At 48.5% G+C, this 17,919-nt stretch overlaps 1 long non-coding RNA gene across 1 annotated transcript in view; it reads right to left on the reverse strand.

The window, feature by feature from the left end:
- Positions 1-17,303, reverse strand: part of LOC132246543 (uncharacterized) — a 251,315-nt gene extending 234,012 nt beyond the window's left edge. The window contains exon 1 of the long non-coding RNA XR_009457880.1: positions 17,239-17,303. This is a non-coding gene — a long non-coding RNA (uncharacterized LOC132246543). The remainder of the gene's footprint in view (positions 1-17,238) is intronic.
- Positions 17,304-17,919: the final 616 nt, after the last annotated feature.

A 17,919-nucleotide genomic window follows, 5' to 3' on the forward strand; every position in this document is an offset into this window, starting at 1 on the left:
TCCAGAGGTTTCTTTCTGCCTGTTGGCTTTTGCTCTGGTTTCAGTTGGCTCCGGGACAGACATTGCATAAACTGGTTTGAGCCAAATCAGCTCAGTCTGATACTGCATTCAGCCAGGTTTATCTCAAACCGGTTTCAGCCATTTCCAAGCTGGTTTACGTGCACTGAACGTCTGGTTTAAACCAGTGTCTGATCACTTAAACCAGGTGATGCATAATGTCATTCAGGTCTGGGAAAAGTATAAATATATCCGAGGGCGGAAGGGAAAGGGATGGCGAGCCTAGCACTATCTGCATGCTGATGACATGTCAGATGGAAACACAGCACTACCTCCCTTGGCAGGTGTCTTACATGTAGTGATTGAACAAGACCTCCAAACAATCCCAGATACGATGGTTTCCTAGATCAGGGTCATCTCACTGGTGGTCTGGGTGTGGAGAAAACTTAAGCTGTGCCCCTGGGCACCCCCCCGGCTGCTGCTCCCCTCGTAGTCCTGCTGATGTTGCAGCCAGGTTTTGCAGGCTCTCCCCCACCCTTCTCTGTCCAGGAGGCAGGGCAGCACAGCCTGCAGTCCAGGACAAAGAGGGAGCCCGCAGCCACGGCGGGGTTGTGGGGCACGGGAAGGAGGGGATGGCCACCTGCCCACCTACCCGCACAGTGCAGCAGTAGGGGAGGTGGAGGGGAAAGGCCCACCTGGGCACTTGGTGCAGCACTGCGGGCTGGAGCCACCCACCCACACGGTGCTGGTGGAGCTTGCAGTCGTGGAGGTGAACGGTGGTGTGGCCTCTGGGGTGTGCGGCCCCCGGCCACGAAGAAGTTGGGAAGTCCTGTTCTAGATAATAACTTCAAAAGATATGCTCCAAGCCAGCTATAACGTGACTGAGCTTGATGCAGCATGACATTTTCCAGCCTGTGCTATCCGTGAGGTCAGACTAGGTGATCACAGTAGCTTTAATATCTCTGAATCTATGTTTTTTTCCCCCATCATCAGGGAAGCATATAGTCTAGCCAGACAGACTTTTATTAAAATGCATCTATTTTTCTATTGTCTCGCACCATGGCTCAACCCTACACATCCTCAAAGCACTGCTTGGGAAAAAAGGAAGAGATGGAGGATCCAAATGAGAGAAAAAGACTGGTTCTTTACTGTGTTCGGTGCTATCAAAAGTTACTGCCAGGAAGTCTGAGACCTTGGCCATAGATAGCATGGTCTGACTCAAAGCTGTCAGATCTACCAGGTTACACCAAGCAGTAATGTTAGGCTTTGCTGGAGTGGGATGTGCTTCGCACGATTATCATTAACCTCTACCCCATTGCTGTGTTTGCTGCAACCCCTCTTTAGGACAAAGCCGCAGAGCTGTGACATCAGGGCGCACGCCTGATGGGCTAGGTCCCAAGGTGGGGTGAATGAGCGCAACTCCAACCACTCGGATGGAGCTAGGCAGATTTATACTCCTGGAAATCTGGGCTGTGTCTCAGTGAAACAGTTCTGCAAATGTTCTGGTTTGCCCGGTGATTGTGGATTGGGAGCAGAGCTGGGAAAAGCATAGTTAGATGAGGTTTGGAAAAGGAGGGGCAAGTTGCCTAGGATGGCAAAAGGCTTATAAGAGGCAGCAGCTGCGGAAATACCATCCGGTGGCCCTTGCCGTCTGCTGTCTTGGTGCAATTGAGATGTAATGGAAACGTATTTAATCATCTGCAAGCCACAGGGCTAAATGAAAGAGCAAAGGAATTGTCAGGGAAAGGTCTCCATCTCACCATCAAAACTGAGCGCCAAACTAAGCAGAAGGTAAAGACCACTGTTTCCTCCACACATAACTAACTGCTAACATCTCTTGTACCAAAAAACTACGCCGTGCTTTAGACACGGGCCCAGCATAGAAGAACTGCATGGAGATGTCTGTGTGATCAGGGACAGGAAAGAGAGGGAGACGACTCTTTCAGAAGTCTCCAAGTCTCTAATGAGAAGCGCAGCTAGAGGAGTCCAAAACAGGAGGAGCAGTTGAAAGGGAACCCAGCAGAAACACTTTAGTTAAAAGGGTTCAATTAAGGAAGCAAGATATAGATGGGGACTGATCAGAAGCCTGTGACTGGAGAGCAAGATTTTGCAGGCATGCTGTCAGATCAGGCCAATCAAGAGAAGTGTTAGAGGTACGTGGAGCTGCACGCCTGCACAGGTGCGTAAGGGACAGCCAGGGCCACCGTCTCAGTTATGCTCCATCAATCATTCTGCTACGCGAGGAGCATCTGCTTAGAGCAGTTCCCCAAAATGCTCCCCCACTTTTTTTTTTAATGGGCTATCAGAGACGCCTCCTCCTGCCTTTCCCATCCTCCCTGCTCCCGTAAACCGAGCTTCGCTGCCCACACTCTATTAAGCAATAACCAGATCCCGGCGCAGAACCGAAGAATGACTTATAGATCTCATTTGTCAGAGAGCTCTTTGTAGTTTCCTACGCGTAGTTTTATTGCAGGGTTTTTTTTGGTTGCAGATTGTATTACATTGCTAGGAGTTTTACCAGACTGTGACCCAGCGTGAAACAGCCGCTGACCCGGTGAGGAGAACTATTACACTTCCACAACCAGCAAAGTATCAGCACTGTACATCACTGGGAGCAATTAAGGCTACACCTGGACTAATCAGCTACCCAAGTGCAACCTTCCAGGGAGGGTGAAATCACCCTGTGCTAAGAGTCAGCACTAGGCCTAGGCAATACTTAAAACACCACTTTGAAGGTTTAAGTGGGACTTAAATGAAATATAGGTCTCGTGCTGGCTAAAGTATAGGGGTGAATTTCAGGCTTGAAGAGTGAAGTTTAATATCTACTGTAATTAAAGGGAATGAGCCAAATTCCCTGCAGGCAGAACTCTATTGACATCAATGGAATTGCACCAGCATAAAATTTTACCTTTGATCTCCAATATCCATCTCGGAGAGGAAGGAGAATACAATTAGCTTGGGCCACAGAACCAGCATCTCTGCTACTCAGTCCGTGTTGTCAGATAGAAAGCGGTGCGTCTGCACCCCCCTTCCACCATAGCGCAAGCTGGGTTTTGCTGCTCGAGTCCAGAACATCCTACTTTGCCGGTAATTGCAACGGGAAGCAGAACAACAGGTTTTGTCGTCTTGCAAATCAAACGGAAAACAGAATCATGGCTGTCTTTTCTACTCATCCCTTCTGGAAGGATGCCTTTTTGCACCATTTCCTCTCACTGGCTACTTGGAAAACGGATAGTCCACCCCCTCGGAGAAGAAAAGTAGGATTTCAGAATTGCTCCTTTTTTCACGTGGAGAAGAAAGGAAAAATGTAAAGTTTGGGGGTTGGTTTGTTTTTTGCAAAACACAATTAAGATATGACGTCGGGTCAAAGCAGTTCACTTCGAAGTGTTCGCAATGTATTGATTCCAACCCTGTCTTTCTGATACTGCAAGTTTCTAACACCAGGCATATAAAATGAACCAAGAAAAATCACACTTTTCATTCCAGAAATACCAAAATGGGACATTGGAACCTGTGATTGTTCTTTCTTAATGAAATTTCACCGTTGCTTAGATGGATCGGGGAGACAACCCCGGCCCTGTATGCTTTGAAGGAATGAAAGATTATCTTAGGGCCCAGCGTAGCCACCCTCAGCTTTACCTTTGGAAAGCATGTGCCGAGGCTCTCTGTTAGGACTGAAGGCTGGAACAGGCACTGCTGGGCCCAAAAATATTATTCTGTTTTACTAAAAACTAATTTTGCCAGGAGAATTAGAGGTAGGAAGAGAGGAAGCATTGGCATTAGGGTACCCTGAGAGATGCAGCTGGCATTTCCCCTTGCCCCTAAATGCCCCCAGGGCTTGTTTCTCTCTCCTCCTTCTCCCCATTCCTTAAAATCTCCATTTCTTAAACCCTTTCCTTTTTCCAGGGACATCTCCCTCCCCCCCTCCCCGCCACCCTGTTCCTGAATTTCCAGAGCCAAGTCTTTTTACCTTTAGCCAATCTACACTCTTTCTCTCCTCTTTTTCAAATTCCCATCCTTTTGGTCCACTCCTGCTTCTTGGCATCATCCCCACCGCCAAGAAAAGTTTTTATGCACTATAACAAATCAAGTTACCCCAAGGTCTCTCTGCACTCGGGAAAGTGTGGTACAGCTAAGCCATGAATATAGTTCTCTTGGGTAATCTTTAAAGTACAAATTGTTATTATTCAATACAGTAGAACAATCAACACTGTTTCTGTAATGCAGTAAGATGGATTGAAGCTGCTTAAGAACAAGGAAATGGGATCAGTGCTTTAAAACAAAAATAGTTTGGTTCACAAAAATCCTCTGCTAGGAGCACATGAGCTCAGAGCCACTATTTAGATGTCGCTTTCTATCAAGCTACAGAGCTTAAGCTCATAGCTGGCAACAGTGTTAGTGGAGGTGAATGGCTCAAAGGTAGGGTCCAGTCTATGGATTGAATCCAGCTCTTATTTACACAGGTATAAACCCAGAATAACTCCACTGAAACTACACTGTTATCTAGGGTACCAGGAAGCAGGATATGGCTATTCAATTGTAATCAATTTTATTCACTGTCTTTCCCCCTGGAATCACCCCCTGACCTTGGGCCCTAGCTGTGCAACTTTGCAACTTTGCTCCTCAATACATTGGAGCCACAAATACATGCTGAGAACAAATATCCTGGTATTCCAGCCCTGTTTGCAGGGGTGCCCTGAGCAAGCAGCAAATTTCAGACATTTCAAGCTACTTCCAAGAGGACTGGATCAACACATTATTTTCTAACGGTACGCATCTCTGTTCATAAAGCCAGTCCTTGAGAAAGAAGGGATTTCGTGCTCACCACCAGTGTAGACTTGGTTCTAAAGCATGCTGGGAAAGACCCTCACTTGCAGTGCTTTTTTCCCAGGTCCAAAACCCAATATACTGCTAGGACTAGTCATATTGCTGGCTGGTCCAATAAAAGTCGAATGGCAATACCATGTGTCTTTGAGAGGAGTATATTTGGGACACTTGAAAATTCATTCCCCAGCCTCTTGACATTCAATTCTGTATGAGCTTCTTCCTTGCCTGGTTAGGTAGAAAAACCTAATTAAGGGGGAGCTTGGGGGGGGGGGGTGAGCCCCCCCATAAGAGACAAGAGGTCCCCCTGTAAGATTTGAAAATCATAATTGGAGGGGGGTGTCTCTGACTGGCTTGCTCCTTCACTTAGGTGGACTTGTTAATCAATGAACTAATTTAATTTTTTTTGCAGCCTCCCCCTCCAAAAAAGAAAATCAAAGTGTAATTCAAACCCTGAGGAACACTAATGAGGAAAGACTGGGTTTATTTAGTCCAGAGCAGAGGAGACTGAGAGGGGATTGAATAGCAGCCTGCAGGGGGGCTCGAAAGAGGACAGAGCTGGACTGTTCTCAGTGGCGGCAGATGACAGAAGGAGCAATGGGCTCAAGTTGCAGCAAGGGAAGGTTAGGTTAGATATTAGGAAGAATTTTCTCACTAGGAGGGTAGTAAAACACTGGAGCAGGCTCCCTGGAGAGGTGGTAGACTCTCCATCCTTGGGGGGTTTGAAGACCCAGCTAGACAAAGCTATGGCTGGGATGATGTAGCTGGAGCTGGTCCTGCTTTGAGCAGGGAGTTGGACTAGATGTGATCTCCTGAGCTCCCTTCAACCCTCATTTTCTATGATTTCTATGATTCTATGTAGCCCCGCTGTCAGGTCCGAAAGCTTACACTGGCTGCACGCACAAGCAATAATGTAAGGGATGTAAAGTGAGAACAGTATTGCTTCAATGCATGTGAGTGTATTGGACCCAGAACTCTCCTGAATGGGACGGAAGCAGTGTTCAGTTCCTCAGAGACAATCTACTGTAACAACACATCTTCTGCAGGTCGCAGATGCAAACTCCTGCAGGTTAAGGCTGGGCCAGAGAGCACTGCTTGCTGTATGGAGCTACAAGGATTGTCCAGCAAGCAAAGCAATGGATGTGGACTTGGGAAACCCGCCAGATTATACCTCCAACTCCACCTTTAGCATGCTACATGAAACCAGACAAGTCACTTCGCTTTTCTGTGCCCATTTACCCTCCCATTCTCATTTACCTAGATTGTCAGGTTTTTTGAGGCAAGGACTATCTCCCATAATACACATGGACAGCTCTAGTACGGCCTGTAGATACATCTGCAGCAAATGCATAATTGCATCTCACTGCTGAGTATGATGTACCTTGGGAACAAGAAGTCCCACAGTTTGAAAAGAGAAGAAGCACAGTCTTTCTGAGCCCCCCGATTCTACGGAAACAGAGCTGGTAATTCCCTCCGGCTTCCTTCAACACGAGACGAGCTAGGATCTCCACTCATGAGCGGATCAGGATACTTTCTCTGTATCAGGTTCCTACTAGAAATTAATGGCAATCTATCAAAAAAAAATGAGAAAGTGGGAAATTATGAGTGGTTCACAGACAAGGAGAAAGCGAAAGAGAAGAGAGCAGAGATGGGGAGGGAGGTGTGCGATGACAACAATGGAGGTATCTCCAGAAAGCCGAGGCGAAGGAGCGTACAGCAAGGCAACGAGGTCACAAGGACCGATGAGGTCACAATTTCTGACCTGGCCGCTGGAAGCAGAAGCTGAGGATCGGCTGGGTCCAAACAGATCAGGCCATCCATCAAAGGAAACTGCAGTCAGGTAGTCAAGGGCTTCAGGAATAAGTCAGCACAGTCTACACACCTGCAAAGTCCCTCTGCTGTCACTGCCTGGAAAATCTCCGGTCTGCTCCGACTCATGGAAGATCCAGTAGTCACCTTTATTTGGCTGGTACCAACCAAGGCCCCTAAAACCAGAACTTCCTTCTAGACAAGACCCAAGCCAGCGGTTGCACCGAGAAGTCTCCACCGCTAATCAGCATGTGGTGCCCTATCCACCCGGTCGCTCTATTCCTCTTGTTTCGACAGGTACCCGATGGAGAAACCTTTCTCCATGCTGTTTACAACCGCAGCTCCACCAGCCAAGATTTTATGGCTCTCCCTGCACTCTTTGGACCTCCACTCCCAAGAAGAGGGATGATAGGTTATCTGATCAAGGCAATGCCTGCAAATGCATGTCATCCTATAGAAAGCCCAGCAACATCCAGCTATTCTTCCAGGAACGTCATCATACTTATCCGCAGGCCCAACTGCACTTTTAGGGCCAAGGTTTTGCACGCTCAACAAGCTGGGTATCGAGCTGCCGTCGTGTACAGTGTGAACTCACAAGCCTTTGCGGATATGGTGACTGACACTGAAGAGATCAGGCAGCAGATTGAGACACCGTCTGTCTTCACTGGAGGAACAACTTCCAAGCTCCTGAGCAAGATCTGCCACTCCGGCAAAGGAGCTCATATCATCTTGGTCCCTGAATATCATCACTTCGCCTGGATGGATGCTCCTGGGAACTGCCCACGTGCTTGCAGGTGTCGGATACAGTTTCTGGGACGCTGCTCCCATAGCCAAATACCGCCTCTCTGCAGGGCAGCTACCATCCTGCTCACCATAATGACGGGCATCTTGATCACTGTGAAATACATGAGGAGGTACCAGAATTGGAGGACAAGGAGAAAGCAGCTGAATGAGGAGCAGCGGAAGGACTTGTCCACTAACAGGTTTAACAGAGGAGTCACATACACAGAGTGTGCCATCTGCCTGGAGCCATACAAGAAAGGAGACCTACTGAAGATCCTGTCCTGCTCCCATGGCTATCACAGCAAATGCATAGACCTATGGCACTCCATCCAAGTCAGGAATAAGACATGCCCATTCTGTATGCAACGGGTGATTTTGACAGCTGAGACCCCTGACTTGGACACAGAGGGACACAGAGAGGAGGAGGAGGATGACCACAGTAATGAGGAAGGGGGATACAACACAGAGTAACTGATCTGCTCCTGGGAAGGTCAAACTCATCTCCAACTAATATCACCAAAATGAGGTGACCCTACCTTCTTGGCTTCCTCTTCCTTTATTTCCCCGCCCCGGCACCTTCTCAACTCCAGCTCCAGTCAAAATTTACTGGCAAGCCTTTAGCTCAGCGTGGGTTCAGAAACACACCCAGAAATGGAGGAGCAGGGAAAGAAGACTGAGACCAACCGAACACCAAATGCACATCCTTTGTTCTGCCTCTCTTGGACAGTAGAGCAAATCCAGGTCTCCTGCAGGCAAGCAACGTCCAGATGAGGTCAATGAACGTTAAACCCAACCCAACCCAACCTGGCTATCAGAATAGCATAAGCAGCACGGGCATGAGATATCAGTTGTCAAGCTCGAAGGCACCAGCTCCTCTGCTTCTCAAAGTACTTCCTAATCCAGACTGATTTTGCTGGGGAACTTTTAGCATGAATTTTAATTTGGTAGAATGAGCATTCAGCTATCAGCCTGTGAAATGTAAAGATTTGCTACATTGGGGGAAATGAAAATAAGTCAGAGACCAGCTCGGTTTTATGAGCGACTTACAAGTTGTCCGTCGGATCGTCTTCCTCAAACGAACAAACAAGAATAAATAAACTATTATGAATATGAATTATGCTTGGCTTTTTTAGGGTAAAACTAAGAGGCACTGTCCAGCGAGAGCACCCAAAGCAGCAAGTATCCTTACCCCCATCCTACAGGAATGGGAATAAAGAGGCACAAAGAAGTAGTGACCTGTCAGACATACTCCACTTACTTGGCTCTCGGTGGGCATGTCTACACGTTCATGAATGCGCTTTTACTAATGCACGTTAAATTTAGTACCGCCATTGTGAGGCATTAGAAAAAGGCGCATTAGCCTATTTTAATGTGCATTAGCAAACGTGCACGGTTTTCTTGTGACACTTTAATGCACATTAAAATAGGCCAACACGCATTAAAGCGCACATGTAAATGCACCCAGTACATCCATTTCTTTATCACTTTCTCCTATTCCTCCCCTGACTCACGTTCTGGTCTAGGACCCACCTTCCAAATCATCCCTGACACCTTCCCATTGATTTAAATGGGGCTGCAGAGGTAGAAAAGTCATTTGAGCTCTGCCATTATCAATGAGACAAACCCACAGTGGGTGCGTATAGCCAGAGGCACCAGGCTCGGTGCTGTGATCTCTACCCCCTCCTCCTATCTCTGCCTGTCTACATAGTTCACAGATAGGCAGACTCAACCCACCTGCCCTGACTAGCTACCAGGATGCCAGTTAACCAGGCAGTGGTATAACCAGGATTGCTATTTTGGTGGTAACCAGAAGTCGCCACTGCCCCGGTGCCCCAGGTGCCCAGCCACACTGCTACACCTCTATAATCAAGGAGCTTAACATCTACATTGCCATTCTTCAGCAGAATATTTTTGTGGCTACGTAGGCTAATGCAGTGCGTCACCAACCCGGCACACCTTTAGCAGTTAGGGGTCTTGTTCAAACTGAACTATTGACATGCTTTGAATTGCCACGATTGAAGTGCCACACTTAACACACCTCTTTGAATGATCAGGCCTCATTGTCGTCCCTTTTTTTCCCCCATCAAAAGATCTAACGAGTGGAACCTTCCACCTTCTGTGAAGTCGTAGCAAAAATTCCCTCTGAAGGTTCATCCTTAATAAGCTAAAAATGTGGTGCTGCGGAGAGACTCGGGTTTAGCAAAACAAATTAGACAGGCGTGATAACCAGTTGTGTTCACATCAGCCTGTCTCCACTCCAGTGCACCTGCCCTACGCGGCTTTATGCAGCCGTGTGCCGGGGCCATGCGAAGAGCTGAATTGAAGGTCATTAGGCAGAAGCAAAAAGGCAGACTTGAGATGGGCTGTAACTCTTCTCGGAAGGCATAAGATGAAGAGCTTGATTAAGAGAAAGAAAGGCACTTGCTGAGCTTCATCCTGACGTGCCCACTTGAAGGCAGATTGGAAGTCTCTGCTGAGGGCCACTCCAGAAGGCTTCGGTCTGAAAGGGAGGGCCTTCAATCATTTTTCCCCCATCAGAGTTGAAAAGCCTTTTGACTATTAGCTCGGGCTCTGTTCAGCTTTAAATGATTCCCAAAGCAAAAAAAAAAAAGGAAAAAGAAAAAATGACCTTAATTACCATGGCTCTGGCTCTGATAATGGAGGGAGAATGAAAGGATGAATGTAAAAGAGGAGCAACACTGTTGATTTAATTGCCGGCATCCGTCACCAGAGCTGAAGAAATGACCACGGCAATGGATGATGTGCATTTAATTAGAATCACAATTGCTTCGGCTTTGGTCAGCAAGGCATACATAAAAAACTACGTGGAGCAAGCTCTGAGCCTGACCCGTCCCCAGTAATGCTGCCTCGTGTCATTCCAAACAGCTGGACTAACTTCCCCGCATCCGATTCTTGCAACCGTATCCCAATGCCTCTTGAAATCCCGGCTCTAAACTGCCTCCCGCTACGAGCAGAGACTTCAGTCTCCTTAAGACAGCCCTTGAGTTAGGCCACAAACCATCCCTGCTTTTCACCAAGCGCTCCATCAATGGGCTCGGTATATTTTTGCCTGCTATTCCGAGCTGAGATCCCCGAATAAAACGCTACCATAGCAGAACGGCAACATTTTGCATCCATGACTGTGCAAAGTGCAAGGTTGTGATGAACCAAGCCCCGAGCAATCCTGGAAGTAGTCAGTGCAGCGTGGCAGAGGAGCAGCACCCTCCTGGCAGCCCCGGGCAAACTTTTAGTATCGGGCCCCCCTTCGCCAGAGATAATGATAATAATAATAACGATAATTGGACAAAAAAAATTCCCATTTTCAGGCCCCCTTTTGCCACCCAATTCGCCCGTACCTGTGTCCGGCCCTGCAGAGGAGGGATGAGGAAGTGCCCAAACTCCTTTGGTACGGCTTCCTGGAGCATGTGCACAGTTCCAGCTCTAATCCTACTGCAGCAAAGTCTAACCAACACTGATATCAACTTGTCTTGAAGTGCAAATGGGAGTGGGGCACTCATTCCCCCAGGACAGGGGCTACCAGGAGACCTTAAGGTGGATCTGCCACTCCGTGACGTTCTCCGTAGTAATCGTTAGCACGTTTGCTGGCCGAACACCAATACTTCTTAAACTTTATGAGTATGTTATAAACCAAAAAATGCTCCTGACATCCAGGCTCTTCCTTTTAGCCTCCACTCCCTCCTGGAGGAGGTTTATAGTCCAAATATTTTACTAAAGCTCCCCAGAAGCCCGTCCCAGTGTGGCCCTAAAGATTATTTACGGGCCTGTCTTGGGGGCTCTTGCTGGAAGAGCTGAAGGCGCGCACTGGCAGAATTGGACAGAGATTTGTTAGCGCCCGGTCTCTGCGAAAGCAGCGGGGATTCCCACCGCAGGAATAATAAGAGCTCCAGGAAACAAATTGCTTTTAATTAGAGCAGGTGCACGGTGCCTGAGGAGCGTTATTGTGTAAACATTTATTCAAGTCTTTAAAAGAACTCTGTGAGACGAAAGGCAAGTGCCATTTCCTCGCCGGCTAGCTCCCTTGCCGCCGGGATCATGGGCGGGCTTCACTGGGCTGAGAGTCAGAGAAAGTTCAGGCTTGGAAAAGCCGTGCATTTTCCACGGCTCCCTAATGGGAACGGCGGATTCCCCATCCCGTGGCGATGGTGGATTTCTTTGTGCCAAAGGGCCAAACAAACTATTCCTTGCTTCCCAGAAACCCCAATTCAGCCCAGAGAGAACCCCAGCCGCTTTCGGGGTAGATTTGGCTTGTCTGGGACGTCATTAAAGCTATAGCTGGCCAAACATTTTTTCCTGGAAATCCATCCTTGGATTGTTTTTCTTCTCTATTAGCCTTTATCAGTGTGAAGAGTGTGAATGGAGGTTGCATGGGATGAAACAATTCACCCGGCTGGTAGTTCAAAGACTTGTCCTCATTTATAACACTCCCAGTCACCCCAGCTCCCCACCTCCTCGCACTCAGTCAAAAAGAGGTGAGTCCAAGATGCCCAGGCTCAGTTTTCCAGGTGTTACTACTTCGGTGCCTTCCCTTGCGTAGCAGCACGGCTTCTCCCTACTCTCTCCTCTCCCCTGTAACGCTGGCATTGCCCTACCAGCTTCATGAGCCTTCTGCACCAGTCCTTTGCTTCCAAAAGACACCACTGTGAGATATAGCCAGAGACCCCCCAATATAGCATTGCACAGTTACCCAGCCACCTGGAAAGCTTCTCCCCAACCCATCAGTTAGCTTGCACCCTGAAGCACGAGGCCTGGAATCCAGCACAGAACTTGAATTAGTAGAGTTTCTCCAACGGACTCAACACCTAGAGAAGAAAGGTTACTTTTCACTTATTATATATATTACAGCAGTGCCTGAGAGCCCAGTCATGGACCAGGGCCTATGCACCAACGCAGAATGAAAAGACCGCTCCCATCTCAAACAGCGTGCAGTCCCAGGATCAGACAAGACAGATAGAAGAACATCAGCATGATGTCCCAAGCCCACTGTCCACCAGCTGTCTACCAACAGCCAATTTCTGTGGATGTGAGAGCAAAGGAGAAGTTTAGGGAAGCATCTGAAGAGGGAAAAGGAGCTGGTTCTGTGTAGGTTTGCATGGAGCTCCTGCCAAGTGTGATGGGCAGCAGGAATGAAAGCGCAAAGGGCTTGTTTGGAGGCTGGCAGCTTGGGGCAAAAGGAGGCAGGGTCCATCTCTCTACGACGGGGTGGGCATGAAAAGAAAGCTGAGCACCACATTGCACACTAGGGTGGCAGGATGTAATTCCTGCCCCCAGTTTTGGGTCGTGATGGGGAGGGACCAGGCATCTTTCAAGATGAAAAGCCCTAGGATCAGTCTCAGTTGCCCATGCCACCCACCCCACGTGCCAGCCCTGGAGCGCTGTATCCTGCTGCAGACCTTCCCTGCATCACAGTCTTTCAGCATCTGCTGACAAAGGGGAGTTACATTTTGGGTACGCTACGTGGTACGCTGGGCTGGCCCAGGCTCTTGGACACGGTCTTCCCAGCCAGCATCTATTCAGTGCGCAGTCCCACTCAGATCACCAGGCATCCAGAGCGCTGTCATTGATAAGTGAACCATCATTTCCCAGGTACTGGGAAAGAGTTCAAAAACAATATTGAATCAATCCTCTAAAAAGCCTTTTATCTCTATTGGGCTGGCATTCTCGCAGGGGTCAGGCAGTGGGCACTTTCCTCATGTAATCAGATGCTTGCAAGCAGATGCAGGCACATCCACTTTGTGAATGAAGTGGGCTCAGGAACATTTGCAGCAGTACATTGTGTGTGTATGCCGGAGGGGAGATGGAGGCGAGGCAGAAATGCTGAGTTACTACCAGAGCCTTTGACATCGCTCTTCTCTGGGGCCCTGGCATCTTTTCTGCAAGCCACTGAAGAGACAGGCTGTGATGAATGCAAAAGGACATTCCCTAAGGAAGCTGAGCGGGCTGAGATCCACTGCCGTAGTCCTAGACATGTTTACAGGAGCCCCACGGGGCACCGTAGCACCAGTTATACCAGTCCCCTTTGGGTGGTAGCAACATGTCCCTGGGGTGGGAATTCAATATTCTCCAGTTCCTTCAGGATGAGATGAGCACCCGTTACTCCAGTCCCCCGCATCCACCCTGGCCCCAGTTGCTCCCACTATCCAACCCTTCCCAAACAACCTCCCAATGCTCACCCCGAAAAAGGGTCCTACTACTACCATGAACACCCTCCCCTGCATGAAGCTCTAATGCCCCCCATGTGAGAATGGGGGCATTAAATATCTGCCACATTTAACCCTGCCAAGAGTGGTTTGGACTGCCTTGTCTTTCGGCCTCCCCTAGAACAGTCAGACTTGGGTGGACTATGTTCCTCTGCAGAGGGAACCTGTGGAAGGATCCATGCTGCAGGTGGCAGAAGCAATTCTGACCCCCGAGTCCCAAGGGTGCCTCTCAGCTCCGGTTCCACTCCCCTTAGTTTGGGCCACTGTTATCAAGGCAACCTTTGACCTGGCTCTTCAGCTCATCAGGGGACAGATACAGTCAGTCACCTGCAAGCATCTTCCTTCCAGCTGCAGAAAAGATACCTGCATGCATCTTCCTTCCAGCTGCAGAGAAGATACCTCCATTCATCCTCCTTCCAGCCACAGAGAAGATACCTGCATGCATCTTCCTTCCAGCCGCAGAGAAGATACCTCCATTCATCTTCCTTCCAGCCTCAGAGAAGATACCTCCATTCATCTTCCTTCCAGCCTCAGAGGAGATACCTCCATTCATCTTCCTTCCAGCTGCAGAGAAGATACCTCCATTCATCTTCCTTCCAGCCTCAGAGGAGATACCTCCATGCACCTTCCTGCCAGCCACAGAGAAGATACCTGCATGCATCTTCCTTCCAGCCGCAAAGAAGATACCTCCATTCATCTTCCTTCCAGCTGCAGAGAAGATACCTCCATTCATCTTCCTTCCAGCCTCAGAGAAGATACCTCCATTCATCTTCCTTCCAGCCGCAGAGAAGATACCTCCATTCATCTTCCTTCCAGCCGCAGAGAAGATACCTGCATGCATCCTCCTTCCAGCCGCAGAGAAGATACCTCCATTCATCTTCCTTCCAGCCGCAGAGAAGATACCTCCATTCATCTTCCTTCCAGCTGCAGAGAAGATACCTCCATTCATCTTCCTTCCAGCCTCAGAGAAGATGCCTCCATTCATCTTCCTTCCAGCTGCAGAGAAGATACCTCCATTCATCTTCCTTCCAGCCTCAGAGAAGATACCTGCATGCATCCTCCTTCCAGCCGCAGAGAAGATACCTGCATGCATCCTCCTTCCAGCCGCAGAGAAGATACCTGCATGCATCTTCCTTCCAGCCGCAGAGAAGATACCTCCATTCATCTTCCTTCCAGCTGCAGAGAAGATACCTCCATTCATCTTCCTTCCAGCCTCAGAGAAGATACCTCCATTCATCTTCCTTCCAGCCGCAGAGAAGATACCTGCATGCATCTTCCTTCCAGCCTCAGAGAAGATACCTCCATTCATCTTCCTTCCAGCCGCAGAGAAGATACCTGCATGCATCTTCCTTCCAGCCGCAGAGAAGATACCTCCATTCATCTTCCTTCCAGCCGCAGAGAAGATACCTCCATGCATCTTCCTTCCAGCTGCAGAGAAGATACCTCCATTCATCTTCCTTCCAGCTGCAGAGAAGATACCTGCATGCACCTTCCTTCCAGCTGCAGAGAAGATACCTCCATGCACCTTCCTTCCAGCCGCAGAGAAGATACCTGCATGCATCTTCTTTCCAGCTACAGAGAAGATACCTGCATGCATCTTCTTTCCAGCTACAGAGAAGATACCTCCATGCACCTCCCTTCCAGCTGCAGAGAAGATACCTCCATGCACCTCCCTTCCAGCTGCAGAGAAGATACCTGCATGCACCTTCCTTCCAGCTGCAGAGAAGATACCTGGATGCATCTTCTTTCCAGCTACAGAGAAGATACCTCCATGCATCTTCCCTCCAGCTGCAGAGAAGATACCTCCATGCACCTTCCCTCCAGCTGCAGGCCCCAGAGAACAGCCGAAATACTTCAGCAGGCTGTGGGAAACTGTCTCCCCTGGACTTTGCAACAACAGTACCCTCGTTAGCTAACGCAGGAGCCAGGCACTTCCAGTTCAAAGCATCTCAAATATTTACGGTGTGAAAAATGTTAGGGCAGCATTGGAGAGAAATGTATCCCATGCATACCAAAATCCCTGAGAGATTATCAATAGACTGAAAGCTCTACGGGGCAGAAACTATATTTTACTGAGTATTTAAGTATATAACCTGATTTATCCAGGGCCCTTAGACACAATACAAATGCCTCATCATCTCTCCCCTGTTTTCCGTCAGAGAATTCATTCTTCTCCAAGCCCCGGACCCGTGAGATCCCACCAGGAAGCACTGAATCTGAGGTTTTTCTGGAGTTCCTCGAATGAAGACGTCTCCTCTGATTCAGACTTGCGTTCTGGTCTGTCTCATCTTATCAGCTCTCCAAGTGCTCCATAACTGCTGTGCTCACCACTTGGGTCTATTTTCTAGAGCACGTCTTGTTCCAACTCTTCCCCTCAGTCTTTAAATAACCCAGTTAACAAGTTCTAATATGAAAGCTGACTCTTGTGCCTGCAGTGTCTTCCAGCTCTGCCACACTCTTGGCTAGGAGCTGTATTTTTCTGCATTAATATCAACACTTTGACAAGAGCAGGGTCACACAGGACAGCACAGGTGTTTTGTTGCACTGCGTCTATACAGAACTTCTCAAAGGCAACCCGGGCAGAATTCAGCTCCACCTGCTTCAAAAGCTGTTTGAACTAAAGGAGATTCTCCATTCAGTAAGCACCATGGAGACTATGACACACAGTTGATTCGTTCTGGTGCTATCCATTGGTAACCCCCCCCAAACATACCAGGGAAACACTGAGCCCTTTACCTAGTGCTTTTGTACACATTTACTATATTTCAAGGAGTGATACAAGGGGAAAGATTGAGATTTCTGTCATTTAGCCACATGATACAACGCAGAGGAGGAGCCAACATCAGAACCATGTACAGCTGTGCATTCTGCAAAAGTGTTTCAATGCCAAGTTTCCACTGGCCATCATGGGGAATGGGCACCAGCTTCTGGGGACCTGAGGCATCTGTATGCACCATGAGTCTTAGTCCTCATTAAATTGAACAGGTTTATAAAATTTAAACTTGGTTATTTTGGAGTGTCGCACCAGTGTTTGCATGCACTAGGTTTTTGAATGAATTAAGCCCGGTCTCCAGCTGGTGCCGCAGAAGAATAGGACAGTGCAGCACTGCCCCCCTAGCTCAGGCCCCCCTACCCCGTACTCCATGCCCCATGCTGCAAGGAGCTGGAAAACCGCACAAGGAAAAAAAAAAGCAGAAGCAATTCGAAAGCGAAAGCAATTCGAAGGGGCGAACTACAAAAAAGTCGCAGCCATCTGATGGACAAAGAGGCTCATTCATTACACGTCTTTGAGTGCCTTTGTGTTTGCCTGCAACAAATCCATAGGTGCGACGCTTTAATTCCCAGCAAGCCAAACTAAACTTTGTTCCAGGAGTTTTACTTGAATGGACAAGAAAGACTTTTAAAGCATCCAGAAATCCCACTCGTGCAAAGAGACGTGCAGTTGCAGTGCATGAAAGGGCAAAAACATGGCATGTACAAAGGCCGCTGGTGAGCTCTAAGGAAATGAAAGTACCAATGAGAATTTTGTAGTACCTCAAGGAAACAGCAACCCGTGTTCTTGTACAGCAACCCGTGGAGTTCAGGCTAACGCCTTCTAATCACTCACCTTTTGCATTATGGTGCCGTCCACTGCCTCTTCCAGGATTGTTCAGTGCAGGCAACAACTTGGAGCATCACTACAGTGCAAAGAAAAGGAAAGAGAAGATGCTTTAACTTGCCTTGACTAACCTACAATAGTTAGCTTGGGGAAAGTAGTTGCAAGATCAGGCAAGTTTTATTTAACTAGATGTGCATCAGAACCAAGAATGCCACCCAGGTCTCAAGTCACAGGCCTAACCACTGAGCCATCCTGTCTTGTTCCCCTGCTGGAGGCAGAGAAGTCTGCCAGCTCCCCTTTCACACTGCAGCAGAAATGGCCTGTTGGAGCTGGCTTCCCCAGCCCTTTAAACTCTGCATATGGGGTCCATCAGAGAACCCCAATCTTAGACAAGAAACAAATCTCTTTTAAAAATAAAAAGACCCACACCGAGACTCGTAATCAGAGCTCAATACTCGAGGTCCCAGCCAGGTGAAATCCAGGGCTGAGGCTCGAATTCAAACTCCCTCAAAGGCCAGGATGCCGGGATTCAGGTCTATTAAACCCGGTCAAGTTCTGCGAGCCAGCAGCTGGGAGAGAACAGCTTGGCCAGAGGAATTCCTTCCCACCACCCATCACATAGTTCAGTTCAATGTCCTGAAACAAGGTGGGGCTGGCTGGGAGCCTTCAGGTCTGGATTATCTCACTGCT

Source organism: Alligator mississippiensis, chromosome 16, assembly GCF_030867095.1.
Source record: "Alligator mississippiensis isolate rAllMis1 chromosome 16, rAllMis1, whole genome shotgun sequence".
Classification (NCBI taxonomy): domain Eukaryota; kingdom Metazoa; phylum Chordata; order Crocodylia; family Alligatoridae; genus Alligator; species Alligator mississippiensis.